The 19,036-nt window shown below is 40.2% G+C and overlaps 1 protein-coding gene across 1 annotated transcript in view; it reads left to right on the forward strand.

Annotated features, from left to right (window-relative positions):
* Positions 1-19,036, forward strand: part of Jak1 (Janus kinase 1) — a 116,369-nt gene that overhangs the window by 42,646 nt on the left and 54,687 nt on the right. The window contains exon 3 of the mRNA XM_041652827.1: positions 5,006-5,088. The gene's annotated coding sequence lies outside the window, so the exon portion shown is untranslated. The remainder of the gene's footprint in view (positions 1-5,005; positions 5,089-19,036) is intronic.

Below are 19,036 nucleotides of genomic sequence, written 5' to 3' on the forward strand. Positions count from 1 at the left end.
CACACAAGCTGGAGGAGTAGCTAATATGTTTCAGGTGTCTGAAATCTAAGCCACTGCTTATGGAGATGTGAAGAAGGTACATTTTTGACTTGGGACCTTATAGTCCAAAGCCCAGGAATCCTCCTTTAGGCTCCTTTCCTTCCCGCAGCAGTCCTGTGCTGGTTTCTGGAGTATAGCCAGAAACAAGCTATACTTATTAAGAGCTTTGGCACTCCATAAGGTGGAATTACTGGCAGCAGAAGATGAAATGATAAAGGAGTGCCTCATTGTATTCGGATGTGTGAGTCATATACATTTATGAGTTACTTTTAACAATTGGAATCATAATAGAAGTGGGCATAGGTTCAACTTAATTTTTTTTTCTTGGCTTTAGAAGTTTTCAGGTTAAAAGTCACTGGATATGTTTAACTTTCTTTTTTCTCCTCCTCCTCCCCCTCTTTTTCCTCCCCCCTCCTTCTCCCTTTTTGTTTTTTTTGAGACAGGGTTTTTCTGTGTAACATTCCTAGAACTCAAAGAGATCTGCCTCTCAAGTGCTGGCATTAAAGACTTCCGCCACCACCGCCTGGCATATTTAACTGTTTTAAAGCATAGTATTAATAAAAAGCTTTTATAACTAAAGCTGTATATAAGGCACCTTAATTTGAAGTCATGTCTCCTGAATCTTTTTATGAGCTGGAAATTAGAGGCAGTTTTGCATCGAATAGATGTGTTCTCCTCTGGTAGTCCTTACAAGTGAGAACGCATTGTAATGTGCTCCTGCTGACCTTGAGGGAGCTTCACAGTTGTTTATTCTGTCCACAGTTTCACAGGGGGGGGGGGCAAAAATGAAGGTTAGGGGGCTTTTCTGACCTACCCAGAGCCAAAGTAGACAGGGTAGACAAGGTTAGAACTCATTGGGCATATGTTCCTTACCCAGCTCAGAAAGATTCAGTAATAGAGAAGAGGTCCCACTATCACTATTCCGCATACATTATACTTTATTTAAAGTCTGGTTTAGTCGTTTTCAAACTTGTAAATACTTTGCAAGGATTATCCTTGGTAGCACACCTCCTCTTTTGCCCAACAGTTTTGTTTGGCTCAGTTAATCAGGAAATATCACAATGAATTTTCTGTATGGAGCTAGCCATTTTTCTTTGTTTCTTTTTGTTCTTTAAGTTTATCTATATTCAGCTTTATTTTGAATTAACTGCCTATCAAGAGTGCTCACCAAAGGAGTAGGAAAAATGAAAAGAGCCCTTCAAAACAATTTTGCTGACAAGTAGGAGGGAGTCCATGCTTAGAGAAGGACATGTTCTCCAGGCCGTGGATGCCATTTTTGTTAGTGACAAAGATGAAGTGCTTCTGGAGCTCCTGCAGACATTTCCTAAGAGGTCCCCTGTACTCATGTGAGACGGCTGCTTTGTAGTGTTGGTCAGGGACGCTGAGAATCAGGAGGGCTGTCATGTCGTCCATGTAGTAAAGCTCTGGTCCTTTGTGCTCATTATAGCCGCTGGAAGAAGGTTCACAGGCTACACGGTCTAACTTCAAAGGCAGCCAGCCGGTTTCAACTGGGAATCATCTACTGTGGTGGACAATTCATATCCATTCTTTATCTTATAAAGTTGCACATTTTCCAGGGTATAATCTGTAAGCTGTACAATGTTTCCAGCCTCTCCAGTACATATGATTAAGATTTTTTTCACTATTTGTTAAAAAAAAAAAGATCTTGTCATTGTGCTTCATCTGGATGTACTGCTGGTTGCCACCCTGTTGGAGAGGATGAGGACATAGTTAGAGCCCTGGATGCTGGCAAAATATTCCATGGTGGCCAGAAGTGGAAAACTTCAGGCAGGTTCCATAGTGAAAGGGACTTTCTGGTCATGGGGCCACTTTTCTGCTAATCATGGAGGTCCACCTATTTCTCCTATTCTCTCCCACCCCCATGGAAGAGGACCCCAGTGAGAACTCTTCTGAGACAATATATGTTCGTCAGACCCCATCCCAATTAGCTTAGGAGGCAATTAAAGTCTGGAGGAGGGAAACATCATTAGGAAAAGTAATGGTATTTATGTATGTTTGCATGTATGTATGTATGTATGTATGTATGTGTCTGTCTGTCTGTCTGCCCTAGGAAGCACACACTGTCAGTGAAGGACAAAGTGACAATTGGAAATTCTTGCTTCATCAGAGCTTTAGAAGGCTTCTACCCTTTGAGACTAGCTCTAAGTGAACACAGTGTTTTGTAATTGGAGAGGATGAGGTGATTGATGTTGAGGTATGTCTACTTGTAGAGTCCCTTACATCAGGGCTTTAACTATCTTGTTAATCTCATTGGGAGAGGGCTTTGTTATATGATTCTATTTTATGCTATTTTGTTTGAGACAGGGCCTCACTTTGTAACCCAAACTGGCTTTGAACTCATAATCCTCCTGTCTGAGCCTTCCCAGTGCTGGAATTGCAAGTTATGCTACTATGTCCAGTTCTAGTTGGGAGGAAGATTTTAAAATTTGAAAACTATATCAACATATAGAAGATTACTTGAATTATAACTCTATAATTAAAGAAAAATGCTTACATGTCCACCAATCAGTGTAAGAAAAAGGATGTTGCCAGTATTTTAGGAAGTCTCCAGGTATCCTTCTCTTTCACATTCCCCCAGAGATAGCAATCATACCCATTTTGCATTAGTCATTTCTTTCATTTTTTTCTCTTTTTTAAAATTGTTTTTATTGAGCTATATATTTTTCTCTGCTTCCTCCCCTTCTTCCCCCCTCTTCTTCTACCTCCTCCTATGGTCCCCATGCTCCCAATTTACTTAGGAGATCTTGTCTTTTCCTACTACGGATGTAGATTAGATCTATGTATATCTATCTCTCTTAGGGTCCTCTTTGTTGTCTAGGTTCTCTGGGGTTGTGAATTGTAGGCTGGTTGTTTTTTGTTTCTGTTTTTTGCTTTATGTCTAAAGGCCGCTTATGAGTGAGTATATATTAATATTTGTCTTTCTGGGTCTGGGTTACCTCAAACCAATATGACGTTTTCTAGATCCATCCATTTACCCATAAATTTCAAGATGTCATTATCTTTTCTGCTGTGTAGTACTCCATTATGTAAATGTATCACATCTTCTTTATTAATTCTTCGATCAAGGGGCATTTATGTTGTTTCCAGGTTCTGGCTATGACAAATAATAGTACTATGAATATAGTTGAGCACATGTCCATGTGGTATATACATATCCTTGGGATATATACCCAAAAGTGGTATTGCTGGGTCTTGAGGAAGGTTGTTTCCTAATTTTCTGAGAAATCGCCACATCCAAAGGGGCTGTACCAGCTTGCATTCCCACCAGCAATGGAGGAGTGTTCCCTTTTCCCCACAACCTCTCCAGCATAAGTTGTCATCAGTGTTTTTGATCTTGGCCATTCTTACAGGTATAAGATGGAATCTCAGAGTTGTTTTGATTTGCATTTCTCTGATGACTAAGGATATTGAGTATGTCCTTAGGTGTCTTTCAGCCATTTTAGATTCTTCTGTTGAGAGTTCCCTGTTTAGGTCTGTACCCCATTGATTTTATTGGATTATTTGTTCTTTTGATGGCCAGTCTCTTGAGTTCTTTGTATATTTTGGAGATCAGTCCTCTGTTTGACGTGGGGTTGCGGAAGATCTTTTCCCATTCTGTAGGCTGCCGTTTTGTCTTTCTTGTTTACTGTGTTCTTTGCTTTATAGAAGCTTCTCAGTTTCAGGAGGTCCCATTTATTAATTGTTTCTCTCAGTGTCTGTGCTACTGGAGTTATATTTAGGAAGTGGTCTCCTATGCCAATGCATTCAAGATTAATTCCCACTTTCTTTTATGAGGTTCAGTTTGGTTGGTTTTATATTAATATCTTTGATCCATTTGGACTTGAGTTTTGTGATAGGTACGGATCTGTTTTTATTCTTCTACGTGTTGATATCCAGTTATGCCAGCACCATTTGTTAAATATGCCTTTTTTCCCCATTTGATATTTTTTGCTTCTTTGTCAAAAATCAGGTGTTCATAGATGTGTGGATTGCTATCCAGGTCTTTTATTTGATTCCATTGGTCCTCCTGTCTGTTTTTATCCCCATACCAGTCTGTTTTCAGTACTGTAGCTCTGTAGTAGAGTTTGAAGTCAGGGATTGTGATGCCTCCAGAAGTTCCTTTATTGTACAGGATTGTTTTGGCTATCCTGGGAGTCATTTTCTTTCGTAAGCAAGTGCCAGCCAGGGTATGTAAGGAATGGTTTGTTTCCCCTTGTTAGCTAGAGACTCCTAGACCATCATGTCCCTGATGAAAGTCAGTATCCAGTATGTAATCAGACTTAATGTAGGGACCTTTTAATGAGTTAGTTATGGAGACAGGGCTTTTCAGAGTGCCTGGAGGCTGTAGCAGCTCCGCTATTTGGAATTGGGGAAGGAGAGTGGCTGCTTTTCTTGGCTTTTATCCAGCTCTCCATCATAGGCCAAAGCAGAATGCTTCTGTAAAATGTTCTTTGCAGAGCCAGAGAGTAGACATGGAAAGGAGAACTAGAGCCCTGATACTCTAAAATATAATAAAGAAAGGCCTTATTTAGTTAGGAATGTGATCCAGAGCTACCTAGACGTTTGGGCCCTGATACACAGTCTTCAGGGATCTTGTTGATGACAGCCTTCAGCATAACAGCCTCCTTACCCCCATTCTTTCATGGAATCTTGTGTAGCCCAGGCTGGTTGTGAATTCTTGGTCTTCTGCTTCAGCCTCCCGAGGGCTGGGAATACATGTGTATCACTATCCTTGGCTTGGTCTCTATCTCTTGAACATCAGTGTACTAAGTGTGGCCTGGTTATAGCGAATGGCCACCACAGCCCCAGTGAATAATTCCTGTATTCCATTTTGCTTGGTCATTTCTTGTATTGACTCTGGTTGCTTATTAGCTTCTTGGTAAATTATTTTGAGATACTCAATGAATATTCTTTGATTCCCCTTTTTTATTCATTGTTGGTGATTTGATTGCTTATAAACTTCTAGGTTGGAAATTTTACCGTATGAATTTTGAGAGCCTTGGATGATGATGTCCTCATCTTCTCTTCTCTGCAGCTGTTTTAAGGCCTGTAAGTATTTTAACGTCTCAGTTTCAGCATGTGGCATGCTTTATTCCCTATAGGAAGATCACAGACTTGTTCCCAGTGTTTTGTGATTCTCAGGAAAGCCCAGAGCAGACCTATCTTCCTCTCTTGTGTCAGCCTTTTCCTTCCAGCTACTTGTGGCCTTCTCTTCTGGGAAATCTTTCTTGGTTTTGCTGATGATTTTCTGTCTTCTGTTGTTTCTTGTTTTTTCTTTAGAAACTCAGATTTGTCACTGTCTGGATTGGTCCTCTTTAAATTATTTTCTTGTCTCTTTTCAAACTGTTCAAGGACAAACCTTGACTTAAATTTTTAAGTTAACCTTGTAACAACTAAGGTATAATCTTGTGTGCACTAGAGTGTACAAACCCAAGTGCTTGTGCTTTATTTTGACAGTTGTGTACAAAACAGAACATTGCATCAATTTAGAAAGTTCCATAAGGCCCCTTTCCAGTCTGCCTTTTCATTTCCATTTTTTTTTCTTTTAGTGGTTGTTTTGTTCTCTGAAATGTAACTTAAGAAACTGCTTTTTTCTTCTTGGTAATTTTTCTTTTATCTTTTTGAAAAATATCATACTCTCTATGGAGCCTTTGTTTATAGTGAGTTGCCTTTCTCTCTGTCTGCTTTGGAGACATTCTGCAGACAGCTGTTTACTTTAGCTGTTTGTTAGAGCTGGGTGTTGAGCTTATGGCTTCTGAACTTTGAACTTCACTGGAATGACTGGGTTGAACTATTAGCTGTTAGTATTCTGAAGTCTCTTCTGGTGAGATGGTTATATTCCTCCAGTTTCTAGAGTTGAGTAATGACTGCCACATCTTTGAGACCATAATGAGGGTGAAACTTGGCAGCACCCAGAGTGTCTGGACGAACATTTGATGTGCTTGAGGTTCCTCTGGCTTGCCTGGTATTTCTAGTCTCTATATCTTTCCCAGAAAATAAGCCTTTATACCCACCATGATCAAGCCACAGCTACTAGCCACATAGCAATCATTTAACTTTGTTCTGGTGTTGATAGTTGAACTCCAGGCATTGTTCATATTAAACATGTGCTTCAGTGACACCCTCAACCTTCATTTCATTTTGAATTTCTAAATATTTAATAAGTCAGGTCATTGGGCCAGTAGCCACAGTTTCAGTGTTCGGTGACTACCATAGCAGACAGGATAGACGCATAACATTTCCGTTATTGGGGAGAAGTCTCTGGGATTGGGTGGCCTAAACTTTTGTTTAGAGACTGGGAAATGGTTCTTATTCTTAGAGACGTCTTCTCTTCTCCACTTGTCATTGGTGTTCTGGAGAGTGCATTTCAATTGTGCACGTTGAGGTCTTGTTGCTGACATTGACTTGCTTGTTTGTTTTGCCGTTGTCAGCCTGGCCTTCTTTCTCCTATTCCCACACATCCGTTTTCTTGCTTCTTAATGGTAACTGCAGCTTCGCCTGTCATCTTTCCATCACCCATTTGTGGATTTGCTCTTTAAATAAATAAAAAAGCCTTAACTCTACTATTTTACATAAATACTTTGAATAAAGTTATAACTTCTATTTTAGTGGGATTTCAGGGACTAATTTTGGAGACTGTTGTTTACTGTCATTGTAACCAGGGATCTTGACTCATTTACTCTCAGTCTACAAATAAGGTGAGAGATGTGATCATTTCCACTTTCCAGTGAAAAGAGGCAGGTGAAAGAATTGTCTCAAAAATCACATTGCTACTAAGTGGGATACAAATTTACATGGTTATTTATTTATGTAGCTTATACTGGCCTTTAATAGAATCCAACTTACTGCTTCTAAGTCTAGAAGAGATTATAGTTTTGTGCTGTATGGTATGTTCAGAAAAGATCATTTAATTAATATAGGTGCATTTTAAATATAGCTGTGTAAATATTTTTTTTTGTTCATCTTTAGTAGTTCTTTCTTGGAATGGCTATTCTTTCCCAACTGTTTATTTCTTTTTTTTCCTACTGTTTATTTCTACATTAGTTCAGAACTTTATTTCTAAAGTTCTAAAGTTATGTTAGTGCTCTCCCTCATAGATATTGAAATGTCTAACAGCAAAAGCATTTCATTGTTTAACGTAGGCCTTTTACTCCATATCTCTGGTTACCCTTGTTACCATCCTTGTCTTTTTAGTTAGATTTCAGTTTCTGTAAGGCGCTGAGTGAATTCTGTTTGTCCTCTAGTGCCTAGCTCAATGTGTGGGGATTTGTAAATGTTAAGTTCAGCTTAATTTCTTAAAAATCTTTAAAAAGATTTATTTTTGTGTATGAGTGTTCTATCAACATGTGTGTATATGCACCACATTATACCTGGTGTCTACAGAAGTCAGAAGAGGTGTCGAATCCTCTAGATCTGGAGTTACATAGATGGTTGTGAGCTGCCATGTGAAAGCCGGGAACTTAACTTGGGTCCTCTGTAAGAACAGCAAGTGCTCTTGAATGCTGAGCCATCTCTCCAACCCCACATAATTTCTTTCTTTAAAAAGATTTTAGTTTATTCATTGGCCATTTCATACATGTATCCATACTCTCCTCTCCCTCTTCTCCTGGATCCCCATTCATCACATCTCCTCATCCCACTTTCATATCATTTAAACCTTTATTTTACAACTCACTGAGTCCTCTTAGTGCTGTCTGTATGTGCAAGGGTGCAGGGCCATCTACTGGCACTCCTCAGCTAGGGGTGGGAACCCCTCCCCCATTATCCTGGAATATTGACTGGCTTGATTTTCTGCAGGTAACTCAAGCTGCTGGGAGTTCATGTGCACAGCAGTCATGACAGGCACAGAAGACAGCAGTAACCATCTAGTATTACCTGGCAGCCAGATCAGCAGCATTGCTTATTTGGACCATTATGTTTGTTCTCTATCTTCTGTCTGCTGCTCTTCTTAAATGATTTGTGAATATGGAGGTTTCTTAAATTAGCTTTTCAGTGGCCTCCTCCACCTGTGTTTATAACATTCTATTTTCCAAGCATGACTGAGAGTCCAGTCTGGCGTGCCTCTTCCTCACTGCTTTCCTTCTGTTTCTGGCCACTACTCGCATGTGTGCCCTAGTGCACTGCTCTGAACTTCATAGGAGGGACGTCCTCTTAACTGTTGCCTGAAATATCTTACCTCCAGTCTGACCTGATTTTCCTATTTAATATCTATTATTTTTTTGTTCATATCAGCCCCATATTTTTCTCTGTGGAACTTTGCCTACTCAATGTTTATCTAGAATTACAGGATTGAGTCTGCTTCCATAGAGCTTCAGTACAGTACAGAATATCTACACACAGTAGGCACGCACAAATGTGTGAATGAAACTGAATGTTGTGGAATATTATTTTAACTGAGCAAATTTACATTTTTTATGCTGAGGAATATTACTTTAACTTTATGTTACTTTTGTTTATGCTGCATTGTTTAATTATGAAAAGATGTGTTGGTTTTGTTTCATCTTGCCTCCCTAAAGGCACCTAGTTGGTCTAATAAAAAGCTGAACGGCCAATAGCTAGGCAGAGAAAGGATAGGCAGGGCTGTCAGGCAGAGGGAATAAATAGGAAGAGAAATCTAGGCTTGAGAGAGAAGGAGGAATGAAAGGAGGAGGAGGAGGAGAGAATGAGGGACCTGTACTGGGGCAAGAAGCCAGGCAGGCACCAGCCAGCTAGGCCTAGAAAAACAAACAGTGAAGGTAAGTTATACAGAAAAAAACACAATAAACTCTGAGGCAAAAGGTAGATAAAGAGAAACCAATTAATTTAAGTTAAAAGAGCTAGCCAGAAATGAGCCTACACTAGGCTGAATATTCAAAACTAATAAGTCTCTGTGTCATGATTTAGGACCTGGGTGGTGGCCTAAAAGAAAAAAAGCCTGATACATTTTGGTACCTAGTTAAAATAATACTCTCCAAATAGTTAGAATAATACTCTCCAAAACTGAGTCCTTATGTAAGTGAGCCTTATGGCAACTGACTTCCCCTTCGTTGTTTGTGAAATCTGCCATGGGCAGGGCATTCCACTCTAAGTCTAACTTCCCAGCATAGTTAGGATTATCACCCAGCTTCACTTTTGTATTCCAATTTGAACAGTCTGTTATCTGTCCACCCCACTATCCAGGGTATCTGAGAGGAAGCCTGTTTTTACCTCATGCAGTGGAATAGCTAAAGACTAGGCAACACTTGGGATGCAGGGTTGTTTTTGAAACCGTTTCTCTGTAGCCAGTCAATTAGGAAAGCCCCAAACTACATGCAGGAACAGCCATTTCTGAGACAACTTCAGAGACTGAAGACTTAATTTTTTAGGACTGTCCATTGCTTTTACAAAGAGCTGTTTCTATTCTGGGAACTGATGTCTGCTACCTTTTCTGATGCTTGTGCTCAGCACCAGTCCAAGGAAAATCCAAGAGTGTCTTGGGTTCTTCTTCCATTGAGACCTGTGAGAGCTGTGTTTAGAAGTAGAGATGCTCAAAATGTAGGCTTGTAGGTGGTATGGTGTCACATGACTGTAAACCTGGCACAAAATGGAAGGCTGAGGCAGGAAGATCACTCATAACTTCAAGACTAGCCTGAGCTACATAGTTCCAGGTTAGCTAGGGCTACATAGGGAGATCTGTGAAGGAAGGAAGGAAGGAAGGAAGGAAGGAAGGAAGAAAGGAAGATAGATATCACCCCCAAACAAACAAAAAATCCTTCAGAACAAACAAAAAAATCAATATGTAAACTTAGATATATGTTTCCATTTGAAGCCTTCAGGACAGTATTTTCTCGAGACATGTAAAAGCTTATTGCTGTTATTGTAAAAGAAAGAAATTCTGTTTGCTTTCATTGTTGTTGAGCTGATCCAGGTCATTAGATTAGTTAATAATAGGGCATTTGGCTAGGGAGCAAGCAGACCTGGCTGGAGTCTTAGCTGCAGTATTAATTACTCTTTGTAAACTTGGGTGAGTTCCTTGACTCATCTCTTTGGCATGCATTTTCTTTGCTTTTTGCTATATTGGGAGTTGAATGTAGGAGCCTTTTATATACCAGTCTGCAATTGCTACACCCTCAGTCCCTGGCACATACTTTATTTGTAATGGAGATGGTGCTACCGATCTCCTCTATGTGATGATGCAGAGGTACGGTGAGGAAATAGATGAGATAAGGGTATGAAATGGTGATGAGCAGCTATGTGGCCATACGACCCTGTTTGCCTGGTCATGCCTGTGATTGGGTGTTACTAATAACACCCCCTTTAACCCTCCTATCCCAGGTCAAATGAAAAATTTTATCTTCACCTTGTTCTCATGATTAATGCCACAGAAGGAAGATTTTCTGAACTAATTATTTTAGTCTTAAAACACTCACCAAATATAGTAGTGTTGCTTAGATGCTTTCTGGCAGTTTTACTCAATTTTATTTAAGTCTCATCTCTCCAACTAAATTGATAAGTGGATGAGTATTATTTCTGTGCTCCTGAATAATTGTCTTGGTTTAATGTGACCCATCTCCATCGACCCTTTAATTTCCCATTTTGGCTCGTGTGTCAGAAAGTAAATGCCAAGTACAGGGACAGAGACAGATACAGAGAGGACAAGAGGGAGGGAGAGGAACGTGAATGTGAAGTGCATACTCACATGAGCAAGTGCAGGGGAATAACTTTGTGGAGGAAAACTGAGAACAGGGATGCAGTTTTCATCTTAGGCTGATGCCCTGAGTGCAGAATGGCCAATATTGATATTTCTAAATATCACCACAAATCTCCAAGTAGTCAGGAGGCAGCAGAAGATTGTATTTCAGGGGCTCTCCTCCTTACGAACATTCCTCAGAACAGAGGCCAGAAACATACACATTTTCAAGGAGCAGCACCATAAACTTAAGAAAAAAAAAAAGAGCAGTGCATTGCATTTGAACACAATTCCCTTTTTTTTAACCCGTAAGAAATTCATGGTCCATCTTCACTGTCTCTGGAAAGCTGTGATCCCAACATTTAGGAGGCAGAGACAAATAGATCTCTGATTTCTAGGCCAACCTGGTCTACAGAACAAAGTCTAAGACAGCCATGGGTATACAGAGAAACCCTGTCTTAAAAAACTTAACAAACAAAAAGTATATTCTTGTTTTATTAAAGATACTTAATAAACCACTTTATAATCTTATGGGTTAATAGGCCCCAAAGACGGCCCAGCAGATAAGGAATCTTGGCACCAAGCTTGAGTTTTATCCCCAGAATATACATGGTAAAAAGCGAGAGCTGAGTCCTGCAAGTGATCTGCTGACCTCTACATTCATGCCATGGCATGAACCCGGCCATAAATAAATAAATATAATAGACTTTAAAAAAAAAGAGTCTTCCACATGAACACTCCTGCTGAGGAAGCATCAGATGAGGAAAGCATTCCTATCATGTATAGGAGTTTGCCTGAATATAAAGAACTATTACAGTTTAAAAAGTTAAAGAAGCAGAAGCTCCAGCAGATGCAAGCAGAAGGTGGGTTTGTGCAGCATGTGGGCTTTAAGTGTGATAACTGTGGTGCAGAACCTACCCAGGGTGTCCGGTGGCACTGCCAGGACTGTCCTCCAGAAATGTCTCTGGATTTCTGTGACTCTTGTTCAGACTGCCCACACGAAACAGATATTCACAAGGATGACCACCAGTTAGAGCCTGTTTATAAGTCAGAGATGTTCTTAGAGACTACTGTGTGTCCCAGGGCACTAGTTGTAGTTATCTTGACCCCAACTACTTCCCAGCCAACAGATGACTTGGAGGAGAGTGTCGGCACTAGTTCTCAGCGCACAGCATGAGAGCTCCCCGAGTGTCCTTGTCAAGTACAGCTATGCACTGTGTGGCTGTAGATCAACAGCTGAGTGTTTCCCTGGTGAGATTTTCACCACCACCATAAAGCCTTGTAGGTGGTGATCTGAGATGAGTGAGATGGAAACGAGAGCACGCGTTAACGAGAGAGTAAAGCCCAAAGGTTTCAAAGACCTCGGTCATAAGTATGGTGATGGAAGACAAGGTATTTATATTAAGTCAGTTTAGTGGCTTTCAGTTTTGTGAAAATAGTTTTCAGTGCAGAAACTGACTCATAGACGAAGTTCTAACCAATGCTGGTGTTTGCTTTTAGGATGTGTACTCTAAAAGAGCTCTGTCCAGTGGTCACTGATGGCCTATAGTAGTCTGGAGCTGCGTAACGGTTTGATACCTAACTTTTAATCACGATGAACTGTCCTTACCAAGAGCAAAGCATGAGGTGGCTGTGCTTTGCTTCCGCAACTAGCTCATGGGTACGAATGTCGTAAAGTCACGCAGATATATTTTTAAAGTCATGTTATAAAGATGATCATGTGATGTGTACAGACTGTGGTGAAGAGTGCCAGTGGTAGACTGTGTAAAGTCTGAGTCACAACATTAATCCCTCTGAGATCCACAGCCTTCTGCCTCTGTATTCGGAGTTGTCCATACGACTCGTCAAAGAAAACTGCCTAATATAAAAATCATATAGTGATCATTTTTCCCTCTTTTGTAATCAGCACAAGATTCATAAAAGATTGTATTTTTATTACTATTTAATGAGTGCTTAAATGTAGTCTGCACAGTGAGCAAGAGTTCACAAGCATTCTTTTATGCTGCTGGATTTCTTTGTGAATCATTTGAAACATTTTGTACATTTCTTATCTATCTGCAGTATGTTCTTGAAATGTTCAATTGTTGGGATAACTGTGAGAAATAAACTATGTGGATATGTTGTTTTTTTATAAAAAATAAAAAAGAGTCTTTTGGGTTAAGTCAGATATTAAATTATACATGTGTGTAAAGAGCACTGTAGTTTCAACATTATTTTGATATAATTATCAGAAGTTCAAAAAGTAGAAACTCTGGAGGCCTTTAATTTAATTTAATTAATAAAGAATATACATAGCAACTTCCAACGAGGCTTTTGATGGTAGGACTTCATGAACCCTGTGACCTTGTATGGGAATTTTGTCTGGAAATTCAGTACGTTTGCCTTTGGACTAGCGAATAGTCACATCTAATCATGCAACTTCTCTGGCTAGAGGTCATATTTACAGATAGAGTGTGCATTTAAAGCTCATTTGAGCAAAGCATGTGTGTGCATTTGCTTGCTATGAACATAGGCTCAAGACTGTTTTCTAAGGATAGGGATGTGTATATCCTTTCATTTTTTTTTTTTTTTTGGTTTTTTTTGAGACAGGGTTTCTCTGTGGCTTTGGAGCCTGTCCTGGAACTAGCTCTGTAGACCAGGCTGGTCTCGAACTCACAGAGATCCGCCTGCCTCTGCCTCCCGAGTGCTGGGATTAAAGGCGTGCGCCACCATCGCCCGGCATATCCTTTCATTTTTAACAGACTTGCATTTGCCTAATTAAAATTACTTAAATAGCATTTTGCTAGTATGGAGACCAGGCAAGATAAGACTCTTTACCATTTTCCCTAAATGTGGGAATTCAAGCAAAACATAGTTGATGATCCATAAGCAAATGGAATAGAAACTTGACTGTGTTGAAAGTTTGAACAGTGTCAATGGTAATTTAGTAGAATAACCTTTGTCATGTTGAGATTAACAAGGTTATATAGTCAATTGCAAATGCTGTCTTGAGAGGTTCAGTGCCATGAGATTGAGCACAAGAAACATGAGCCCTCTGTTTGGCCTACTGAAGGTTTTACATTCAAAGAATTAGTAAGAATTGTGGATTGGTATATTAAAGTTTTGACCTGGATGGTCCTTACTTGACTCCTCCACATTCCTGTACTCCCTAGAGAAGATGGGTGTGTTTAAAGTGTCTGTATTGCTCTTTCAGTTAAGGGATCAAGAGACTCTGTTATCACTATCCTTTCTTTACCTGTCCCATCTTTGGATATCTGATAAACACCAGATTTTTCTGAGCAGGTTTCAGGTTCCAACTGAGAAAAATCCGACCTAGAAGGATTTAGGCTAATGAGAAGAACAAAGTAAGCTTCATAATTCTATGTTTATTAATTAGCAAATGTAATGTTGGTGTAAGCATAGTTTTGCTAGCTTCTTTTTTTTTTTTGGTAGTTCTTACTACTTGGTGTTTTTTTTTTTATTAGAAGCATCTTTCAATAAAGGATCATGTTTTCATGTCACTTTTGTATTTGATTTTTCTTAGAGTAACCCTGAATTTTCAGGAGGTCAGTCTCTAAAGTCAAGAAGATCTCAACATGACAGGACTGGGAGTGTGTTCTAACACATCTTATATGTATATTCTTACTGCATTTGAAAAGTACAAAATTCAGAGCAGGTACTGTGACAGACCCTGTAATTTTGGGATCCTGAACTTTTTCTGAATTCCCTTTTACTCCAGATCTGAGGAAAGCTGAGAGGTTTATAACTCTACAGCAGTGTAATCTTTCCCACAGAACATAGCCTTTTCACTTTCGGGTAACTATTTCTTGTTTGAGGACACCAGCAGGAATGCATGAGGACATCTATGTGCAACGGTTACATGTGTTTCTGCTTTTCTAAAACATCTGCTCCCATCCCTATGTCATAATTTTTCAGTTGAGAATTGGACAAGATGACTGGCTCCTATGATCTAATCAGTGCTAGCCATGTCTCAGGTTTGTCTCTTTGGTTTTGTGAAACAGGCTGACCTGAAATTTATCTATCACCCAAGCTGGAATGGAAATCCTCTTGTCTTTTCCTGACAAGTGCTGCAGTTACAGGCATGGACTGTAACTGTAACTCCTCCTGCCTTCCCCAAGCTTTATTTATCTGTGTGTCTGAGTATCTGTGTACATATGTGGAGACCAGAAGAGAGAATCAGATGTCCTTGTCTATCATTCTCTGCCTATTTTATTGAGGCAAGGTCTCTATTTGACCCTGGGGCTCACACTTTCTTGGATAGACTGGGAGTAAACAAGCCCCAGAAAATTTTCTGTCTCTGTCTTCCATGGAGCTGGAGTTATAGGCATGTGCAGGATGACTGGCTTGTTATGTGAGTGCTGAAACTTGAATCCTGGTCCCCATGATTACAGGGAAAGTGTGCTAAGTTTTGAACTACCTCTTCAGCCTTCTAGTCTCTCTTTTTTTAAAAATAAGATTTTCTCAGGAGTTAGAGATGTGGCTCAAAAGTTAGGAGCACTTGCGGCTCTTGCAAAGAACCCAAGTTTGATCCCCAACACCCACACGGAGACTTAAAACCATCTGTAACTCCAGTTCCAGAAGACCTAGCACCCTCTACTGACCTCCTCAGGTACCAGACACACATGGATGCATAGACAGATGCAGGCAAACACTCATACACATAAAATCAAAAATAAATAAAATCTAAGAATTAGATTCTTCTCAAAAGAGAATAAATTTTCCCTCAAACAAGCCCAGTTGTAAAGGTGTTACTAGGAAGGTAGTGTGCTATGTTCCATGGATGTCCCACTTCTTCACAGTGTTTCCTCAGGGCCAGAGCAGAAGACTTAACAGGAGAAAATATCTGGATCTGTAAGGAAAACACAAGCACAAGAGTGAAAGTAGAAGCAGCCTATACCCTTTCTTCAAAGCTTCAAGAGGTAGCGTGCACACTGGAAGCAGTTTTGTTCTTAATAGCTGAAGATCTGGGTTCAAGACCTAACTTTTTCTGTTGTCTGTTCTGAGACAGTATTCACGTAGTCATCCCCATTTGTCATTTATCTAGCGTTCATTCACAGGTTATCAAGCTGTGTGCGAGACTCAGCAGACCCAGCAACACAACCATCACAGCTCCTGCCCTTTTGGTGCTTCTGTTGAGACAGTGATGGTGACTCACATTGCAGTGGTGAGAATTGTTGGCTCTAGGACATATTTTGAAGCTAATACTGATAGAATTAATAATAGTTAAGATGTGGGATGTGAGGACATAGATGTGTCAGACTGACCTTTGGGGGTTTGATGTAACAGTGTGGTGAACACTGGCATTTGAGATGGTGACTACTGGCGTGGCGGGTGGAGGTGCTGTTGATGCAAGCTCTAAGCAGAGATGTTGAAAAGGTGCATGTTTGAGATCAGAGTTTTGAGATAAGTGGTATTTATAGCACCAATCTGGATCTGGCTGCCAGTGTAGATAGAGAAAAGGTGAAGGAAGGTGCCTGGAAGTGGGGAGGCTTCAGCCTGAACACTTGACTGACCATGAGACACCAGAACCTGACCCTTCTCTCTTTTAGCTTGTAACAGGAGTCAAAGGAGAGATCACACTGAACACTCATATGACTTGTTTCTTGCTTAATTGTATCCGTAAAGACAGGAGTAGGAAGGTTGTGTACAGAAATGATTTTTTCTACTTGAAATTTCTTATGATCTGTTCTGTGATTTTGTGTAAGAATTGTGATTTTGGTAAGTATCATAGGTTTTCAGTATGTACTTTGTTTAACACTGAGGAAAGCAGGTGGGGAAACAGGAAGGTTTGGGAAATCTAACAGTACTGTAGGAGACAGTACTGTATGCTTTCAATATGACTGTATGTTAGTCTAAGAATGTACAGAGGATCTGTGAACTCTGATACTATGGGAAAGATTGTTGTACTCAGGACAATGTAAGTGTTGTGTATGGAGATAAATACATTCATAAAATATGTGTTACTAATTATGAAATTGCGTGTAGTTTGTAGCATCTGTTTTTGTGGACAGATGCATGCTTGGGCTTTCAAATCCCTGTAAGCTGTTAGAACTCGCAGAGTGGGGGCTCTGCTCTTCCCCTCTCTACCATCCTCCTGCTCTGGAAACCAGGCGGGGTTTCCTGACAAGTGGGCTGTGTTCTGGGAAGACGCTATGGCTCACTGCCAATGTGTCATATAACTCAACTAATCACGTGGTGAAAAGAGAAGACTTGCAGAAAGATAGGGGTAGAAACAGGAAAATCAAATAGGTTGAAGGAGAAACAATGTCTAGGCTAATGGGAACTGAGATTATTTGAGAAGGGCTTTTGGAAGGTCCCCAGTCCCTAGATACTTATTCTCTCTTTCCTTGAGCTTCTTCCTTTGTGCCCTCCTGCTATTGTCAGAATTGCTAGAATTTGTCCTAAGGAGTTGGATTACCGAGGAACAGATAAAATGTGAACTCCAGGCATTTGTTTCTAGAACATTTACTTGAAATAACAATATAAAAGCTTCCATTCTGCTTACTTTTGAAGTCTGATCTGATAGTATTTCAATCTTAGATTTGACCTCCCACTTCTGTCTGTATAATTTTAAGATATGTTTATATGAAAAAGAGCAGGCTAGGGGAGAGGAAAGAGATGGATGGGTGTCATTTCTGGAAATCTATATTTTGTCATCTATCCAGGAAAGAAGGCCTTCGAGGTGGTGTCTCCGATGAACACAGGAATTTGGTAAATGTAAGAGGGCACAGAGATCATCTAATGGAGAGTCTTTTAAGTACATATTCCATCAGAAAAAGAGGGCCCAAGCATGGTGACACATACCTATGTCCTAGTTCTCAGGAGGCTGAGGCAGGAGGATCTCAGGTTTGAAGCCATTCTAGGTTAAATAATGAGACCCTTGTCTCAATTCCTCATCTCCAGAAATAGGTCTCTTGGTCAAATAATTTAGAAAAAGTTGAACACAGTCCATGTGATGTCAATTGTTTGACTCTCTGAATGGTGGTGGCACACACCTTTAATCCCAGCACTGGGGAGGCAGAGGCAGGTAGATCTCTGTGAGTTTGAGGCCAGCCAGGTCTACAAAGTGAGTTCCATGACAGCCAGGACTGTTACACAGAGAAATCCTGTTTCAAAAACCAAAACAAACAAAAATAACTATTTAACTCTGTCTAATCCATGTTTTTCTGATTTATTTCACTATGGATTCCTACGCCCCCCCCCCCTTTTTTTTGAGTGCTATGCCATAGAACAGTTACCACTCCGCCCAGGGGCAAAGAGTTCCAGAAAACATGGTTTGGGATGCTTCTTTAGTTAAGCCCATTGCATGTAAATGAAGCTTGCCATGGTCACTGTCCTCATTTGTAATATAAGTAGGGTAGGATGAATTAGTCACTATTGTCCCCAATAGCTGTGACATTTTCTACTCATTTACACTTACACTGTAATTCACAGAAAACCTCTATGTTTTCATTGTATTTTATCCAAAAGTTTTGTGTGTATATGTATGTATGTATGTATGTATATGTTAAGTTAGTTCATAAAGTTTGGATGTGTGCCCAAATGATTATTCAGATATTTGAGGTTATGTTATTTGCTGAGTTCACTTTTGTTATCTTGGGGCTGTTACCTCTGGGGCTGGAGCAAGTGGGGGGCAGTGAATGGGGGTGAATGGTAGGTAGCCACCCATGCATCTGTTGGTGATATAATATTTGGAAAGAAGCATGTCATTTTCATACAATTGACCTCCAAGCATCCTGTGCATATACTTTCCCTGTTACCTTCTAAATCTCTGCCTTCACACACACACATGTGCATACATGAGATTTGCCTGTGCCTGAAGGAGTTATATGTTCTCAGGAGATGTATCTGGAGAGAAGAGGCCAGGTTTCTTAGTGGGTACCTGCATTCCCCTGGTGCCCAGGCCAACCCTCTCTCTTAGCTCTGCTCTCTGTTCACCTCCATTCAGCCTCCAGGTAGGGGTTTGACCATTTGCCCTTCTGTCTTCTGCTGTCTTCCCATTTGTCTTGTTTGGAGTATTTCCTACAGTCAGCTCCTAATCTCATTATGTTCAAACCTCCCACCTCTAAAGTTCCCACTGACTTTCATGTCTTTTGTAGTGGTCAGAGTATTACATGCCTTCTGCAGGCCAGATGTTTTGCTAGACACATCTGTCTGTCATATGCATGTTACCTGTCTATCACTTACCTACCTATCATCCATTTATCTTTTACAGAATTAAAAAATGTATATAAATCTTAGTATTTTCCTATGTGTAGGAAAAATGTCCAGTTGCAGAAAGTTGAAAGCTCCTTGAACCTAGCTTCTAAGGTTCTTCTTAACCCGACCAAATCCACCATGCTGGTTCCC

The sequence above is a fragment of the Microtus oregoni genome, unplaced genomic scaffold (genome assembly GCF_018167655.1).
Source record: "Microtus oregoni isolate MIOR12 unplaced genomic scaffold, Mior012 000005F_ref0000423, whole genome shotgun sequence".
Classification (NCBI taxonomy): domain Eukaryota; kingdom Metazoa; phylum Chordata; class Mammalia; order Rodentia; family Cricetidae; genus Microtus; species Microtus oregoni.